The following is a 16623-nucleotide window of genomic DNA, read 5'->3' on the forward strand; positions in this document are numbered from 1 at the left end:
GAACAGCCGATCGATCCTATCTACGAGGGGGCCTGAGAAATAGTAAAAGATACAAATGCAGCGACATCAAGAACTCGGGAAGTAGAGCAATGCCGGTTTCTAAGGAAGTTATACCTGATGGTCGCCGTGATGTCGCTAGGTGGGCGGCGGGAGGCCGGATCTGCCCACACTACGGCAGTGAGGAAGAAGGGGTCGGAGGCCCTCCCTCGCCAGCGGTGCTTGGGAGAGAAAGGCAAGGCAGGCTGATAGGGACGCGCCAGCAGTGGGTAAGAGCTGTCGCCGAGGACGACCGCGTGAACGTTGCACCTTCTCACCTTCCCCGGCGGAGATGATCCGGCAGGATCTGTGACCAGCGGTGAGCAGAGAGAGAGAGAGAGAGAGAGAGAGAGAGAGAGAGAGAGAGAGAGAGAGAGAGAGAGTGGCCGCCGCTGTCATGTTTAGATCTCGAGAGGCCGAGACAGTGTGAAGAGAGCAACACTAGCAAGCAAGCGCGGAGGCTCCTACCTATAGAGTGTAGTAGTACTTGTTTTCTTTTGTCTATCGGAGCCGGCTTGACCTCGTCAATGACTGTCAAGAAGTCTTCATGCACGTGGCCCGGAGGCGTAGTTGTCGTCATTTTGATCTGAAGCACCGGATTATAACTTATAACACGAAAAAATGCCACATGACAAGAAATCATAACCTCACTGCCCAAAGGAGACAACATGAATCCCGACGGACAAACTAGATGAGGAACAAAGCTCAAATTAAAGATAAACTCGTAGAAAAGGGGTCTGTCATAGATGTCCTAATTAACATAGCCGGCTTGACCTAGATGACAGCCGAGTAGTCTTCGTGCATGTGCCCCCAATGACAAGCTCAACTCAGTTATCGCTGTTTAACCCTCGCAGTGACCCGAAGCACATGACACCTAATTTTGCGAGATGACAAGAAACCTTTTTTTAGATTTCTCACCACAACTACAACCATGTATAACACAGCCTGCACGATATGTAGACGATAGCCAATCCAGGCGTGTCTGCTGGAGTCTGGTCACATGCATGGACGAACTGATCTTCCGTGTCTTGCAGGGATCGTCCAGGCACCAGTGTAGTATAGCACTTCTCTAGTACTATCGCTCGTCTCCCTCTTCCATTAAGTCACCCGACTTGCAGGGCCGGGGAGTGTGCCTATGGTAGGTTCTCAATTGTGGTCCCACATGTGTCTACAAACGCAATATGACACGCGTTCCATTCGGAGAGCAGCGTGCCAGACCGACCGTCCGTCTGGGGTGTGACGCGAATGCGACGGGCGTGCTGTATACTCCATACATGTGTACCGCCGTTTTCTAGAGGCTTTGCTCCATGGGGCAATCCATGCATCCAAAATTAGTATACTGTACTATTTTAAAGTCGAGGGCGGGGCTTTTCCATCGCGGTAGGCGACGGGGCAGTTCCGCCTAGTCGGTTCGACGGAGACGCGAGAAGACGAGGGAGTAGGCTGCTGCAAACGTAGGGCTGTGTGATTTTACAGCGAGTTACTGCTGGACAGGTGGGGCCACGTGATTTGTCTTGACATTATCATTTTAACTGCGGCGTTACGACCGGCGTGAGTCTCCCGATTCTTGACCACCTCCATGCAGGTGCCTCTCCCAATGCTCCACCATGTAGTAGAGGCTGGCTGTTGCATGAGAGCCCACTTCTCCACTTTTTCCTTGCCTCCCTTTCATCCACATATGCAAAAATGCCATATAAAGTGCACTATTGTACTTACTTGCTCCTACAGGTGCTAAGCTTGCCACATAGGCATAAAGTCTGATGTGGCAAGTTAATCAAGAAGAGAGAGACTAGTTTGGTGACCCAAGGAAGAAATGGTGCTAAGCGCGTGTACCTAGGTGAAAAGACAGTTTTGAGTCTATAGCTAATTAAATGAAGCAAACATAGCAACAAAAAACTAATAAGCACACCATTTCATTGGAAGAGGTCACTCCTTGGCAAATGCAATAAATACTAGTACTCCCTGTGTCCCATAATATAAGAACGTTTTTGGCACTACACGGAGTACGAAGAAAGAGATAGAGAGATGTAAAAAAAACACTTATAGCCAACCTTATAGCTAACCTTGTTGTATTATGAGTGACTAAGTGATGACTATGTATGACATGCCAACATCAGATAGCCTAACGCATCGTGTTAAATCTCCAAGGGCGCGACCGCGCGTGCGACGCGATGGTCGTGGTAGGCGCGACCATGATACGGGCTGTTGGCAGCCCTTGGATCTGAGATCAAACGGTCGCATGCTAAGTTGCTGAAAATTTGCAGAATAACCCTCCCGCGGCAACCGACAAATTTCCTCCCACAGGCCAGAGTAGGTTTCTCGGTTTGCATGCGGGTTTAATGGAGGCGAGGAGGCATGTTCAGCCGGGTGTGCAGTGGACGGTGCAGTACTTTTCGATTTGACAACTATAACTAGTATATTATAAAAAACAAAGAAAAGTAGTAGATATAGAGATAAGAATAGAGACTAGGGAGGAGCACCATCTATTGCTTCGTGGGCTACTCCTGTGCTCCATACGGCGGCTGCAACGCCCCCTACAACCACTCCCTCCCGCGCTCCATTCGGCGGGCGTTGTTGACATTTGGGGAGTGCACTCTCGCGACTGCTAGCAGCGACGACTTCACCGACGACGACTTCTTCCCCGACCTCCGCAACCTCTTCCTCAATGACATGGGCGACAACCTCAACGCCAATGGTGCTGCTCCCGTTGCATCGTATGTGTTTCTGTCCTTCCTGTTTGAAATCGTGGTAGAATTCATGTTTCTAGTCTGTGTCCTAGACTCGATCTGTTCATCTACTATGCTAGTTCGCATGATTAGTTTAATCTCTGTTATAGCCGTCATGATTTATTTTGTAGTAACTCTCGTAGTAACTTGCTCATATATTCAACTGGCGGAACGTCCCCTACAGCCACTCCCATTTCATGGACGGCCTGGTCGATGCCTCCAAGGAGCCCTTCGTCTACTGCTATGAGTGCCCGGTGCCATTTTGGGGCTCGCCGGCGGACATCGTGAATCACCTGACGAAGACCTGCGACGATCACTACTGACCCTTGGTGAAGAACATCAAGTACGAGACGTGCTACCTGTTCACCATGCCAGAGTCGCTGGAGGATCAGCGCCGCCTGCTAGTCTCGAAGGAGGACGACAACGTCTTCCTCTTGATCGTGGCCACCGGCGAGGCCCGCGCAGGCCACCGCCACATCTTTGTAGTGTGCGTCAGGGGCGACATCGCTGATGCTGACACTGACACGAGGTCGATGTACGGGTGCGTGCTCACTATTACTACCCCTCGGAGGTACATGGGCAGCGACACTGGATACGTCAAGCTGACTTGGACTCTGCCGAGCTGGGACCTTCCCGACGATGTGGACATGGAAGACGCATGGTATTATTTGACCCCCAACAATGTGCATGGGGACTCCAAGGAGGTTCACCTGGACATCTGCATTACTAAGTTAAATGTTGATCGTTAGTCTTCGCTCAATGTAATCCGTTGTCTAAGCATGTGGAGACTTCCATGCATGATCTTGCTCTATTGGAGTATCGCGCATGAATAAAAGTGTATCCATTTATGGTTTAGTCTAGAATCTTCCATGTATGAATTTTTACTACAGTACTAGTGAAAGACTTATGATGAACCATTTCCTGCAAAGCATGATAAGAGTTATTTCTTCACAAGTTTTGGATGCAGGTTGAACAGTTGAACGCTTTTGTTTGCAAAAGATACTTTTTTATCTATTTCACCCTGATGTTTTTGAGCTCTGGAGATGAAATAATATCCGAAGAAACTTATCGATACCTGTTACACATGAGATGACCCCCACATCCTTTGTCAAAATAAACAACACCCCGATCAATGCATTTCACTCTTTCATGCAACGCACGGGCACCTTACTACTATAGATTAGTACAACCAAAAATTGAACTAACATTATATATAGTACGATAAATGATGATGCATGTCACCTAAAATTATATCATTGAAAACTATGTTCAAATATGATATTGTTTTTGTTGACATGCACTAAAATTTTGTCAGTTAAATCTTTAGTCAAATTCAATGGGGGGATAAACCATGACCGATGTAGTAGTACTAGTGTAGAGGGCGGCGTTGCATGGGAGTCTCACCTCTCACCCCGCTCGTGGCGCGGCAGTAAAGCTGTCATATCACAAAACCCAACCACTCCCAGTAATAAGTGGCCTGGTAAAATAAACGGACAAACAACCATCACATCCCTCCGCCTTTTTTGCATTTCATCTCTCTGCATTTACTTTTTCCGGTTCATCTCGCACACTCAGTCCCTAGATACTACTCATAGGGCCAGTTCTTTTGCCGGCTTCCCTAGCTTTTCCCATAAGACTAGTCACAGTGGAGAGTAATGCTTCCAATGCATTTGTGCTTACGTGAGGTGCTAAGTGCATTTAAAACCTTGCAACAAGTCTCCCTAGTGCATTAGTGCTTAGCTTTTGTAGCCAAGCCTCCCTCATTGAATTGTTTAACAATTAAAATTCATCATTCATTGGTTGATAGTTATTTTGCATAGGTTCACGCGCTTAGCACCGTTTCCTCCTAGGGTCACCCTAATTCTCTCTCTCTTCTTTAATTGCTTTGCCACATCATTTTCTTGCCTATGTGGCACCCTTAGCACCTGTACACCGTGGAGCACTGGGAAGGGCCTAAAACAATAAGGTGCCTCACTCATTTATTTGGGCTTCTAAACTAGTACGGGTAGTACAGTACCTCTGTCCTGGTTTATTCCTCACCATTGTAATTTGTGCTAAATTTTGACCAAAGATTTAAGTGATGAAATGTTAGTGCATGTGATGATCAAAATTTGACACAGATTACAATGGGGACCAATAAACCAGGACAGAGGTAGTAGTTATGGGATTACTAATCTAGAAGCCTAAAAGAACTGGCCCCTGGTACTCCTACTAGTAGTAGTACTCAAGTTGGAATTCCAATTGCACGTCACAACTTGTTAGGCAAAAAATTCGGGTGTAGGAAGCGGTTTGGGAATTTGCATGCCTTTCCAACCAGTGAGATACTCCGTACAAAGAGATAGAGAGAAGTAAAAAAATACACTTATAGCCAACCTTATAGCCAACCTTGTTGTAGTATGAGTGACTATGTGATGACTATGTATGACATGCCAACATCAGATACCCTAACGCACCGTGTTAAATCTCCAAGAGCGCGACCGCGCGAGCGATGCGATGGTCGTGGTAGGCGCGACCATGATACGGGCTGCTGGCAGCCGTTGGATCTGAGATCAAACGGCCACATGCTAAGTTGCTGAAAATTTGCAGAATAACCCTCCAGGATAGGATATTCACCCATAGGTCTAGAATCACGCCATGCAACCGTTCGATCTCAGATCCAATGGCTCTCGGAAGCCCGTATCATGGGAGAATGGAAAGCCACTACCCTGTCGTTCGCATGCTGGCAGTTCGCTCCCACTCGTCCCACACGTCCTTCAATACTACGGCGGTTCGCTCCTAGTCATCCTGTCCATTCACATTACGGCAGTTCCACTAATCCTAACCCTCCTCCCAAATCCATGGCGTCCAAAATCTCCACGATCGGCAGTGAGTACAAGGTTAGAACCATCACCGGTGATGAGTTCGACATCATCTACACCCATTCTTCCGCGATGGTGAAAGGATGCCTTTCTCGCTTCAGACGCATGTTCGAAAACTCAGATGATGAGTGGGTCACTAGGCTAGATGTTGAGTACACCACAGTCCTGGGACGAGATAAGGATCTAAAGGACGAAGAGTGGAAGAAGCCCGCTGTGATCTAGGTTTGCGTGCATGACTTATGCTTGGTCTACCACATATGCCATGCCGACGTTGAATGCCTGGATTTTAAGGACTTCCTCGAGAGCAACCTAGTCAAATTCGTTACTATAGACTTTGGTAACGACAAAGGAGTCCTTGGTCGGATAGGCTTCGTTGTAGGCAACACCTTCGACCTCCAGAAGAATCGGCTGGTGTCCTCTCGTCAGCCTTCTATGCTGACCCTGGCAGGAGCCATCGTTCATCCTTCGTACGGTAAACTGGAGAAACCTCCATACACATTTCATCGTTATGCATGGCAGCGGAATGTACTAGATATAGACCACATCCACTATGCTGCAATGGATGGCTACCGTTGTTTCAATATCTACAAGGATTGGATGAAGAGCAAGAGCCAAGTGTGCAATTCAAGCAAAGAAGTATCGGCCAAGAGGAAGAGGGACAAGGACGAAGTCGAGGACGTGGACGAAGACTCCGAGTAAGGTGGCAGTGTCGTTGCTCATGGTGGTTCTAATGCAGTGTCTACCGTAATAGTTGCAAAGTTTAATTCAGGTGTGCTTAATTTAATTTGAGGGGTGTGTTGTGCTGTGCCCCCAGCAGAACTATGTTATGTTTCTTCTCGTTACTTTAACTCTTCAGTACGTACATACTAGTATTTCTTACATTTCATCTTTTAGTTGGTATAGTACTACCACTCGTTTCTTCACATTATATACGTACAATATATATGGCCAACATTATATAGCCAGCAGTTTAGTTGTCAAAGAATTTCAGGGTGCTTAGTTTTGTCAAAGAATTCCAGGATGCTTAGTTTTATTTGAGGGGTGGGTTGTGCTGGACACCATTATTGTGACTAGCCTTTTTAATAGTACTATATGCATAATTTGGTGACGGGTGCTCTCTATATGTACCACCTTTTTTAAAATTTCAAGTTTTGCTCCATGGCGCAATCCATCGATACTACTACTGTACAAAAGTATACATTTTTTAAAGGCTAGAGGGCGGGGCAGTCTAGCTTGGTCAGTTTCACGAGAGGCGAGGGCCTTTGTGATTTGACGGCTCATTACTACTGGAAGGCAGGGCCTTGTGATTTGACCACTCGTATAAATGCGCCGACGACCTGAGGAGGAGCAAAGAACAGTGCGGTACACTCAAGTTTTCCACTGGAGTAGTACTGCGACGGAGGAGCACGAAACACGGCAGCCCAGTGCCATATGGCGATAAAAAATGATCTAATTTCCTAGTCATCTCATTGTTAGCATTGTTCTATTCATTCCCTCAAAAAAAGCATTGTTCTATTCATGCCTCCCAGAGAATGTGACACGTGCGGCGAAACACCCGAAGCAAAAGATGAAACACAGGAGCAAAAGAAGAAGGAAGATTATCACCCTAAATGATCTAATTCGCTGTGAAGTCGTAACTGCTTCCTCATCGCCTCCACGGCCTCCATCTCCTTGCGCGTCTTCTCCGCCATCTTCTTCATTCTGTCCATGACGCGGGATTTCTGGACGCGAGCCTTCATCATCTGTTCCACGGACGCATTACGTACCTTGACAGCAGCCTGGTGCTCGATGCGGAGCTTCGCCAACTCCTCCTTCTGTTCCATGATGAGGGCCTGCAGCATCTTCATAGAGGAACTACTATTCTCATGCACCTTCTTCCAGCCAGTGTTCTTCTCCTTCAACAGGTCGATCTTGTGGTAGAGCTTCGCCTTTTCCTCCCGAAGTCGCAGGATTTCGCCGGTCGCCTTCTTCTCCGAGGCAATGCTCTTCTTCAGCAGCATCACCAAGCCGGCAGTCAACTCCCCCCTGCTTATTGAGCTCAGCGGGCATGTCGTTGAGGCTCTCCTTCAGCAACTCCATCAAGCCTCCGATGAACTCCTTCTGCTTATTGAGCTGATCGGGCATGCTGTCGAGGGATAACGACTACAGCTCCGCCGGCTCGGCATGTTTGTCTCCGCGGCTAGGGCGCTCCTGGGAGCCATCGCCTACCCGTGAGAGATCTTTCGAGGTCTCTGCGTGGCGGTGAGCCCTCTCTTTTTTCCACAGCCTTGGTTGCCGCTCCCTTGTTATGGGTAGTTCTCGGCCTAGAGCTCTGCTCACCAGCCATGGCAACGACGGATGAAGAAGAAGCACTTATGAGGAGGAAAGGTAGAGTAATTTTCGGTTAGGTAGTTCCCCTTTTTATAACCTAAGTACTAGCACTAGTACTAATACCTGCATAGTGGGAACACGTTCAGGTTTGGTACGTACTAGTAGGTGTGAGTAGGCTTTCGAATGTGATGTGAACAAGGTAAAGATTAATTGATGGTTTTGGTTTCGAGACCCGAAACGGCTCCCGATGAGTTTAGCGGAATATAATTTTCAAGTACTACACTCCTCAAATGCGTAAATATTATGTTACTGTTAAAAATTGGCACAAAATATGAAGGAGGCCAATGGAAGTACTACTAGCAACCCACAATTTAACTACTCGCATGCGCGCAGTGGAGTAATAATGTCTTTCTTCCACCCTCACGTCCACTCAATTTTCATGCGCTGTATTAATTGACCATCAATGAAGTGAACGACTTTACACGCGTCAAATTATCACATGGGGTGGATCTTGGTACAAAATTGCATCCGCTCGTGTACCCGCGTGTGCGTGCGAGGGAATTAGTGCGTGTGTAGCGTGCGTGCACATCTTCGCTTCGTGCATGTACCGCCAGTATGGCTCAGGGAGGACGAGTACATTCTTCTGGAACCAGCAGCACGTCATTGTGATCAATCCACGCAAGGAGGTCCCGACAACGCCTCCACATGTGCCACGTGGCTTCATGAACTGTAAGAGAGACAATGTGTAGCGTGCCATTGGTACTCTAATTTACGTGTTATGGACATACTCGAAGTACTAGTAAGGTACACGTGCATTGCACACATCAGATTTTGCAACCAAATTATGAATAAATACCAACTATAGCATGTAAGCTCTGAGTCATATATGCCTGATGTAGCCCTTCGTTTAATTCTTATAGTTCATTGATAACCCGCAAGTATATGGGATAGTTGTAGCCTCTTTTGATAAGTAAGAGTGTCAAACCCAACGAGGAGCAAAAGGTAGAACAAATATTCTCTCAAGTCCTATCTGCCACTGATACGACTCTACACACGCTTAGTGTTTGCTTTACCTAGAAAAAGTATGAAGCTAGAAGTACTTTGTAGGTGTTGTTGGATAGGTTTGCAGGATAATAAAGAACAAGTAAATAAAAGCTAGGGGCTGTTTAGATAAAGATGCAATAAAGTAAATATAGCGAGTGTGGAAAAGTGGAGGTAGGAGTTGTGAAATTGTCCCTAAGCAATTGACTATGTTACTAGACCGGTAATCACTATTGCAATTCTATCTGATGGAGAGGCATAAGCTAACATACTTTCTCTACTTGGATCATATGCACTTATGATTGGAACTCTAGCAAGCATCCGCAACTACTAAAGATTCATTAAGGTAAAACCCAACCATAGCATTAAAGCATCAAGTCCCTTTTTATCCCATACGTAAACAACCTACTTACTCGGGTCTGTGCTTCTGTCACTCACGCCACCCACTGAGGGAGTTCCGGACTAGGGGGTGTTCGGATAGCCGAACTATCATCATCGGCCGGACTCCAAGACTATGAAGATACAAGATTGAAGACTTCGTCCCGTGTCCGGATGGGACTTTCCTTGGCGTGGAAGGCAAGCTTGGCGATACGGATATGTAGATCTCCTACCTTTGTAACCGACTCTGTGTAACCCTAGCCCTCTCCGGTGTCTATATAAACCGGATGGCCTTAGTCCATAGGACGAACAACAATCATACCATAGGCTAGCTTCTAGGGTTTAGCCTCCTTGATCTCGTGGTAGATCTACTCTTGCAACCCACATCATCAATATTAATCAAGCAGGACGTAGGGTTTTACCTCCATCAAGAGGGCCCGAACCTGGGTAAAAACATCGTGTCCCTCATCTCCTGTTACCATCCGCTTAGACGCACAGTTCGGGACCCCCTACCCGAGATCCGCCGGTTTTGACACCAACATTGGTGCTTTCATTGAGAGTTCCTCTGTGTCGTCACCGATAGGCTCGATGGCTTCTTCGATCATCATCAACGACGCAGTCCAGGGTGAGACCTTCCTCCCCGGACAGATCTTCGTATGCGGCGGCTTTGCACTGCGGGCCAATTCGCTTGGCCAACTGGAGCAGATCGAAAGCTACGCCCATGGCCGTCAGGTCAGATTTGGAAGTTTGAACTTCACGGCTGACATCCGCGGGGACTTGATCTTCGACTGATTCGAGCCGCAGCCGAGCATGCCGCACTGTCACGTCGGGCATGATTTAGCTCTGCCGTCGGACAATACCCTGGAGGCCGCACTCGAGCCCGCTCCGATCCTCAATTCGGAGCCGGCCGCGCAGATCGAGGATGGATGCCTAGGCACCGCCTCGGGGGCTGCAACCTCTACGGCGATAGAGCCGAACACTGACTTTGTCCCTCATAAAGCTCGTGACTCCAAGGTGCCGGACTCCTCGCCGGACTCCGAAACCCCCGCGCCCGCCCTGATCGAATCCGATTGGGCGCCGATCATGGAGTTCACCGCAGCGGACGTCTTTCAACACTCACCTTTCGGCAACATCTTGAGTTTGCTAAAATATCTCTCGTTATCAGGAGAGCCCTGGCCGGACTGCGGTCAGGACGGTTGGGATGCGGACGACGAAGAAATTCAAACCCCACCCATCACCCACTTGGTAGCCGCTGTCGACGATTTAACCGACATGCTAGACTACGACTCCGAGGACATCAACGGTATGGACGACGATGCCGGAGACGACCAAGAACCAGCGCCTAACGGGCGCAGGAAAGCCACCCCAGCCCACAACGTATACATGGTGGACACACCAAAAGGAAGTGACAATGAGGAAAAACGGGACGTGGCAAAGGACAACTCCCCCAACAAACAAACAAAGCGGCGACGCAAGCGCCACCCGAAGACCGGCATCGACAAAAACGGCACCCATATGGACCCGGCCCTAGAGCAGGGCGAAGCAGTGGACGACGCACACGTCAACAAGCAGCCAGCCGGACATGAACCGGACAAGCAACCCATCCCCAGCGAAGATGATCTCACATCACCAGAGCATATGAATCTTCATAAAAGGCTCGTCGCCACTGCAAGAAGTTTGAAGAAGCAAAAGCGGAAGCTCAAAACAGTGGAAGACGCACTCAGAATGAGATGGAGCAAAGTACTCAACACCGCAGATAAATATGGCACTAGTCACCAGACAAAGAGCTACCCGAAGCGCAAGCTGTTACCCGAATTTGACGAGGAGGCCTTCGAGCCCCCACAGTCAAAAAAGAAAGAGGCCGCCTGGCCGGATAGACAACCAGATGACAGGCCAAGAGCAACATGGGGCGCCACACACAAGCCGACACATGATCAGCATAAAGATCCTCAGAAAAAGGATAACCCGTCCAGGTCTATCTATGGGCCAAAAAAGAAGACTCCAGGAAGTAACACAACCAGCCAAACATTTGAAGACAATGGCACACCCAAATACAGGGGCGCCGCACACCCACTAGGTTTTACTGACGAGGTACTGTATCATGGATTTCCAGCGGGATTTAAACCCATAAACATAGAGGCATACGACGGAACAACAGACCCCGGAGTCTGGATTGAGGATTATATCCTACACATACACATGGCAAGAGGAGACGATCTCCATGCCATAAAATACCTACCCCTCAAGCTCAAAGGGCCGGCTCGGCATTGGCTTAAAAGCCTCCCAGAAAATACGATTGGAAGTTGGGAAGAGCTTCAGGATGCGTTTCGAGCAAATTTTCAGGGGACTTATGTCCGGCCTCTGGATGCAGATGATTTAAGTCACATAACTCAACAGCCCGGAGAATCAGCACGCAAATTCTGGAACAGGTTCCTCACTAAAAAGAACCAAATAGTCGACTGTCCGGAAACTGAAGCCTTAGCAGCCTTTAAACACAACGTCCGAGACGAATGGCTCGGCAGACACCTCGGCCAGGAAAAACCAAGAACAATGGCCGCACTAACAAGTCTCATGACCCGCTTTTGCGCGGGGGAAGACAGCTGGTTGGCTAGATGCAGCACCAGTGACCCGAGTACATCCGAAATCAGGGATGGAAATGGGAAATCACGACGCAAAAAAGATCAGTGCCGGAATAAGGAAAATGGCCCAAATAGTACGGTGGTCAGCGCCAGATTCAAAAGCTCTCGGCCGAACAACAAAACACTGCCCCTAAAGGATAACAGTGATGAGCTATCCAACCTAAACAAGATTCTGGATAGACTGTGTCAAATACACGGTACCTCCGGGAAGCCTGCAAACCATACCCACAGAGATTGTTGGGTCTTCAAGCAGTCCGGCCGACTTAACGCCGAACACAAAGGGCTCGACACACCAAGTGAAAGTGACGAAACCCAAAAGCAGCGCTCCGGAAACCAAAAGACTTTCGCATTAGAAGTCAAAACAGTGAACTCACTTCACGTGACAACACGCAGCGCGGCCCCTGCTATACCAGGACACCGTCCGCTGACTGGGGATAGAACCCACCAAAATTCGCTGTAGCAGCACTTCCTTCAAAGAAGTGACGCCAGGCCTTCTTAGCCAATTTTACAGGCTCTGTACCACTAGAGGTCGTGTTCGGTTCATCCGACAACCTCCGTCGCGAAAAGCTCACTCTCCATCGCCCCATTTAGCAGTAGCCCTTAAGCACTACTGGGGCGTGCAGCTTTCGCCCGCTTTAATGCAATACCACATTACGCGTCTCTTACGCTTAAAAATGCCCGGTCCACGTGGCATATTCTTAAAACTCCAGGTGTCTCTCGACCACGGAGAATGTGCGACTGCCTCGACAGCCACACATTATTCCGACCTTGCAGGTCAAGGCCCCTAAAAACAGGTCATTTAGACCTCGGACATGGTTAGACGAGTCCGGGGTAACTTAACAAGGGGCTTCCCAGCCGCATAACCCTTCTTTTTAGGGGCCACGCGCATAAATGATGAAAGCCAATAAAGCTCAATTTCCTTCATCTTCCAAATTATACTTTATTTTGATACCTTTTTGCACGATATTTCTTAGAAACTAAGTCCTTCTCTTTTACAGATGAAGCATGTGCTACACCCGTCCAGGATACAGCACAACGGAGACACAGGCGCAGATGTGCAGTAGGGACCCGTTGCAAGGATTCTTTTCAGATTAAGACCCTGCGTAAACCTTTCTCACTGTCTCTTGTTGATACATATCCCCCGGTTTCCTACCAGAGCCGAGGAGGAGGTTGGCGTTTTGGCATCGGCCGCGTCAGAAGTTCCCGCCTGTACCTGGACACCAGGGGCTTAGGGCTTTATTCTACCCGATATCATAAAGACCGAACACCTTAGGGAGTGTTCGGCGTCTCGAGTTAGGCCTTATATGCATCAGCTCCGAATCATGTCTTTGGTCAAATGTTGGGTTTGCCCGGCTCCTGTGTTTTGCTGCCTTACGTTCCGTATCATCGGCTAATGCGACACCAGGAGAACTACTGCGATTGTGCCCCGGTTCGGCCGGGAGAGCACCTCAGTAGAGAAAGCCGAAAACTGACTGTCATGATATAGCGAGAGACTGGTCAACCACTCGATCGACCATTGAAATGTTTAGAATTCCTCCGCTTTGACGAAGGGCCGCTTCCTGGTCAGGCACATACGCGCCCCTAGTTCGGAGAAGCGCGGTGCCATCGGGGGCTATATAGTAGCCCCACATTCGAGCTCCTATGGCTAAGTGAAAGTGATAAAGCATTATAGTCTGGTTGCCTAGTTTGCTATGCTATCACCTCCTTAAAAGGACCAAGACGTTGAATTAACTGTGAAAAAGCGTTTTTCTTTTTGCAAACACCCCCGCACTATGTGTGTGGCGGCTGAAGCCAAAGACTGCCATCTTTCAGATTATACATACATATATGGCCGCACAGGAGATAGTTCAATACTTGAACACACAAGTATAAAAAGTCATTGCATAATAAACATGATCTTAGAAATCATACATGTCATTCAAACATAACATCTTTCGAGCACTGTGACTCTATTATACGAGTTCCCTGCAGGACTTCCTCAAAGTAATGCTCGGTGGGGAATCGGCTTTTGTCCGAACCCCGGGATGCAACAGCGGTGGCATCCATCTCCGCCCAGTATGTTTTACCACGGGCGAGAGCCATCCGCGCACCTTCTATGCATGCCGACCGCTTCATCGCCTTAATATGCGGCACTGCCCCCAGGAATTGCTGCAACAAGCCAAAATAACTCTTCGGCTTGGGCCTTTTCGGCTACAGATGAGTGACCACATCCGTCATGGCCAGTCCGGACAATCTATTCAGCTCAGCCCACTCAACCAGCCGATCACTCAACGGAAGTGGATGCTCCGGACTATGGAATTGAGACCAAAAAAGCTCTTCCATTTCATGATCCTCCTGGCTTCGAAAGTGCACGACTGCGTCAGCCGCACTCGCCGCCAAGTCCAGATAAGGATCCTCCGCACCGTACAATCAGCCCAGCTGAGCATACTTCGGATCCGTGAACTTCCTACGCAGCATAAAGGGCTTTCCAGCCACAATGTCTCCGACCTGACACAGTTCCTCCTTCATAGCCCGCATCGCACTACGGGCATCCTTGGCCTCGGCATCGGCCTTCTTCAGGTCCTCTTGCTCCGCTCGGCGTTCTCCTTCAAGAATCTCCAGGCGGTCGGTAGCAACTCTTAATTTCATGGCCATTCCAGCCATCTCCTCCCTGCTTCGGCAATGAGCAGCCTTCTCGGCTTCTAGCCCTTCCGCCGCCTTCAAGGCAGCCGCCTCGCTTTTTCTGGCTTGCTCCTTGGCCCGAGCAAGTTCTGCTCGAAGGTCTTCCACAGCAGCAGCACCATCTGCATCTAAGCATACAATTTTTAAGGAATGGGCGTCAGCTCCCTTACTAACCAACCGCGGGGCAACCACATACCTTGTGACTCATCAAGTCGTCTATTGACCAGCGAGATGTCCGCATCTGCAGCGTCGAGTTGCTTCTTCAGCTCGGCCAATTCATCAGTCTTGCTGGCCACCGAACGTTCCGCCACCTGTATGGGAAAGGCGACAGTCAATAACTGAGATTACGATCCAAGGCACGCTGTCGTTTTCGACAGCATACCAAGTCTTGGGGGCTACTATCTATACAGGGCGCACTTCATGTGCAAAACTGTCAACGGGTATGTCATTTTTTGCGTACCTCAAATCCCATCAGTAAACTTCCGACGGCCTCATACAACCTGGTTTCGGCGGACGAGATCCTCTCAATCAACATCACCCATTAATGTGCGGTGATCTTCTGAGATGGACGCCCTCTTAAGCAAATCCTGCAGCTCCACCGGCCGTACTCCAATGGGCACCGAACTCTCCGGTCCCACCGGACTCGGGGAGACCCTCCGCAACGACACCTCAGGGTCGTCCGCCCCGCATGATGGGGCGGCAGATGAAGGCCTTTCGCTTTCCATCATCTCCGGACGAAGGTCTCCCGAGGATGAGCTGTGCTGAGATGGGCTGAGATCCGAACTACAAGGTAAAAACTTCGCTACCTTTAGACATTAAGCAGGGGTGTCTGATAATTATAAAATCCCCCTTTTCACTTACGGCTCGTTAGAGGGCTGATCCCTCCGAGGAGACAGTACGGCCGGGGCACTTTCTGGCGCAGGACCTTCCGGTACAGATTTCTTTCCCCGCTTTGAGGCCTTGGCCTCCGGGTCTTCGGAAGCGTTCCTCTTCTCCCCCTGGAAGGAGGGACTCTCAATTCCTCCCTTACTAAACACCTCCTTGGCAGAGGTGACAGTTTCCCCGTGCCCCCCTTCGCCCTCATTCGAAGGTGCAATGTCGGTGTCAAAACCGGCGGATCTCGGGTAGGGGGTCCCGAACTGTGCGTCTAGGCGGATGGTAACAGGAGACAAGGGACACGATGTTTTACCCAGGTTCGGGCCCTCTTGATGGAGGTAAAACCCTACGTCCTGCTTGATTGATATTGATATTGTGGATGTTTACAAGAGTGAATCTACCACGAGATCAAGGAGGCTAAACCCTAGAAGCTAGCCTATGGTATGATTGTAATGGTTGTTGTTGTGTCCTACGGACTAGAGCCATCCGGTTTATATAGACACCGGAGAGGGCTAGGGTTACATAGAGTCGGTTACAATAATAGGAGATCTACGTATCCGTATCGCCAAGCTTGCCTTCCATGCCAAGGAAAGTCCCATCCGGACACGGGACGAAGTCTTCAATCTTGTATCTTCATAGTCTTGGAGTCCGGTCGATGATGATGATAGTCCGGCCGATGATAGTTCGGCCGATGATGGTAGTCCGGATATCCGGACACCCCCTAATCCGGGACTCCCTCAGTAGCCCCCGAACCAGGCTTCAATGACGATAAGTCCAGCGTGTGTGTAGTCTTTGGCGTTGCAAGGCGGGTTCTCCTTCAAGTTCTACGTACCTGCCGAACAGTGTCCGGCTTCCTCATCAATGTTGCGCGTCTTGGCTTCCACGCCCAATAATGGCCTTCCTCCATGCGTCGCGCGAATGTGAAAAGCCAGGGTGTCTTTTATGTTTTACCCCCCAGTTGTGCGAATAATCTGCCTATAAGGGAGGCAAGAATCCAGATCCAAATCGCCATCTTCCTCCCGCAAATACTCATCGGAGCGCTTTCGACCAAGAATCCATTCCATCATGGACCGTCAACGCGGCTCCTCTTCTCGCGCT

The sequence above is a fragment of the Triticum dicoccoides genome, chromosome 2B (genome assembly GCF_002162155.2).
Source record: "Triticum dicoccoides isolate Atlit2015 ecotype Zavitan chromosome 2B, WEW_v2.0, whole genome shotgun sequence".
Classification (NCBI taxonomy): Eukaryota; Viridiplantae; Streptophyta; class Magnoliopsida; order Poales; family Poaceae; genus Triticum; species Triticum dicoccoides.